This window comes from Artibeus jamaicensis, unplaced genomic scaffold (genome assembly GCF_021234435.1).
Source record: "Artibeus jamaicensis isolate MK-2021 breed Jamaican fruit bat unplaced genomic scaffold, CSHL_Jam_final contig_685, whole genome shotgun sequence".
NCBI lineage: Eukaryota > Metazoa > Chordata > Mammalia > Chiroptera > Phyllostomidae > Artibeus > Artibeus jamaicensis.
Genome location: NW_026521924.1, coordinates 18983214 through 18986573, shown reverse-complemented (window position 1 = coordinate 18986573; position 3360 = coordinate 18983214).

The following is a 3360-nucleotide window of genomic DNA, read 5'->3' as shown; positions in this document are numbered from 1 at the left end:
TCATTTTGGCTGCTTTCCTGAGTTTGTTTCCATGTATTAGGTAGAGCTGCTCCATCTCCTGTACCTGACGTGGCCTATGGAGTAGGTGTCCTGTGAGGCCCAGCAGAGCAGCCTCCCCGGTCACCTGACCTGGGCGCTCCAGGTGTGCCCCTGTGTGGGCTGTGTGTACCCTCACATTGTAGCTGAGCCTGGACTGTTTTCGGCGTCACTGGGAGTGGACCCCAGGCCAATCAGCTGCAAGGACCGGCTGCCACCGCAGTGAAGGAGCTGCTGTGCAGGAGCCAACCCCATGGGTCGGAACTTGTTGCAGTGGGGCTTTGGTGCCTTCTGAGTCTACGCCTTGGGTGCGTTAGTCGTGGAGGTGGCTGGGTTGTGTTCCCACCTGGTCTGAAGCTGTCTATTGGGTGCGCTGGTTCTGGGGCCCCCTGGCACGTGCTACAGAGCGATCTACAGGTGGCTGCTAGTCACGCTGGACTTGGAGGTGCCCAGGAGGGGCCACGCTGCCAACTGAGGCTGCCCGCTGGTCGTGCCAGGCCCGGAGGCACCTAGCAAGATGTACAGGGTACAGAGGCCAGATGCCGCTTGTTTGAGAGGTTTGGGAAAGTCTGAAGCATGCAAGAGGCTGTTTGTATGGAAAAGCCACTGAGAACGGTTTCAGTGGGCCTGCAGGTTGGATGGGGCAGGTTCTCAGGGAATCACCAGTGTGGGGAGAACATCATTAGCCAGGCCGATGGAGACTCAGATACAGATGTGGTACCTGCCTGCCTGCTCTGTGGGTGGAGGGCTCAGAAAGAATGGCCTCTGCCAGCACTTCTGTCTGGGAGAAAGCCGTGCCCCCTACCTTCAGCTCTCCCCTTGATGCCACACAATTCAGTTCCTCCCTGCAGGTCCCTAGTTCCTTTCAAGCTGCTGCCCCAGTTGCTGGAGCTCAGAGGGAATAGGTCTGTGTAAGTGCATATGTGGGCCCTTTAAGAGGAACACCTGAGACTCCAAAAGCACACTCTCTTCTCACTCAGCCACAATACTCCCTGGTTTACACAGGCAGAAGTTATGGGGACTTCTCTTCCTGGCACTGGAACCCTAGGACAAATGTTCTGATGTGGGGCTGGGACTCCTTGCTCCTTAGGGGGACCTCCACAGGTGAGTTGTCCCTCCCGATTTGTAACTGCCCCACAGAGGTGTGGGACCAGTCCATTCTGGGTCTCTGCCACTCCTACCAGTCTCAATGTAGCTGCTCCTTTATATTCTTAGTTATAAGACTTCTGTTCAGCCCAATTTCAGGCAGTTCTGAATGATGGCGGTTCTCTACTTTAGTTGTAATTTTGATGTGGTTGTGAAAGGTTCCAAGCACAGCATTACCTGCGCTGCCATCTTTTTTTTCCCTTGATTTTTAAAATTTTTATTTTATTGATTATGCCATTACAGTTGTTCTATTTCCCCCTTCATTCCCCTCCACCCTGCACCCTCCCACCCCTACCATTCCCCCCTTTAGTTTATGTCCATATGTCACAAGTTCTTTCGATTCTATATTTCCCATACTATTCTTGCCCTCCCCCCGTCTATTTTCTACCTACTGTCTATGCTACTTATTTTCTGTACCTTCTACCCCCTTCTCCTCCCACTCCCCTGTTGCTAACCCTCCATGAGATCTTCATTTCTATGGTTCTGCTCCTCATCTAGCTGTCCTTTTAGCTTGCTTTTGTTTTAGATGTGGTTGTTAATAACTGTGAGTTTGCTGTCCTTTCACTGTTCATATTTTTTATCTTCTTTTTCTTAGGTAAGTCCCTTTAACATTTCATATAATAAGGGCTTGGTGATGATGAACCCCTTGAATTTGATCTTATCTGAGAATCACTTTATCTGCCCTTCTATTCTAAATGAAAGTTTTGCTGGATAGAGCAATCTTGGTAGTAGGTCTTTGGATTTCATGATTTGGAATACCTCTTTCCAGCCCCTTCTTGCCTGTAAGGCCTCTTTTGAGAAATCGGCTGACAGTCTTATGGGAACTCTTTTGTAGGTGACTGTCCCCTCATCTCTTGCTGCTTCTAGGATTCTCTCCTTCATTTTAATCTTGGCTAATGTAATTATGATGTGCCTTGGTGTGTTTCTTCTTGGGTCCAACTTCTTTGGGACTCTCTGAGCTTCCTGGATTTCCTGGAAGTCTATTGCCTTTGCCAAATTGGGGATATTCTCCTTTATTATTTGTTCAAATAAGTTTTCCACTGGTGGCTGTTCCTTTCCCCCTTCTGGTACCCCTATAATTCGAATGTTGGAGCGTTTAAAGATGTCCTGGAGGTTCCTAAGACTCTCCTCATTTTTTTGAATTCTTGTTTCTTCAATCTTTTCTGGTCATTTTTTTCCTCCTTCTGGTCCACTCCTTTGATTTGAGTCCCAGTTTCCTTTCCATTACTATTGGTTTCCTGTGCATTGCCATTCATTTCAATTAGTTTAGCCTTCATATGTTCCTCTAATTTGCGGCTAAAATCAACCAGTTCTGTGAGCATTCTGATCACCAGTGTTTTGAACTGTGCATCTGAAAGTTTGGCTATTTCTTCATCACTTAGATTTATGAGCTGTGGGGCTTTGAGATCTTCTTGAGCCATTTTTGGTCTGTTCGCACCCATTAAGTATGAGGAGCGGAGCCTTAGGGACGGAGCCGGGCCTCCAGGGTGGGGTCAGAGCCGGGAAATGGAGGCCCTCTCTGCTGCTGCCTCTGGTCGCTGGGATCCGCTGCGTCCCGTCTCACTGCCCACTCCCTCGCCGGTCTATCTGCGCAGGAATGTGCCAGCGCAGTCAACCCACCGCCCTGCACCCTCGCCAGATCTGCCGGTTGCTCACTGGGTCGCTCACTGGGTCACTCACTGGGTCCGCCCGTTGCAACCCCACTCCTGGGATCCGAGTGCCTGAGTCTGTCCGACCGAGTTTTCCTGCGCAACCCCTGCTCTGCCACCTGCTGGCTTCGCCCCTCTTACCTGTCAGGCTGAAGAATTTGTTGTTATCAGACTTCCAAAAGTTCAATTTTCTGTGTTCTGGCTGTGTTTTCTGTTGCTAATATTTAGTTGTCTCTAAACTTGGTTGTGTGAGGAAGCACGGCGTCTCCACCTATGCCTCCATCTTGGTGGAACCTACAAATATCTTTTGAGTTCCTGCTTCTGAGTGTTTGGCATATATACCCAAGAAGTGAAGTTGCTTGCTCATTTGGTAATTCTGTTTTTAATTCTTTTGAGGAACGGCAGTCATACACAGTTGTACCATTTTACATTCCTACCAAGGCTTCCAATTCCTCTGCATCCTTGCCAACACTTGTTTCCTGTTTTTCCTCTTTTTAAATAATAGCATCCTGGTGTGTGTGAAGTACTA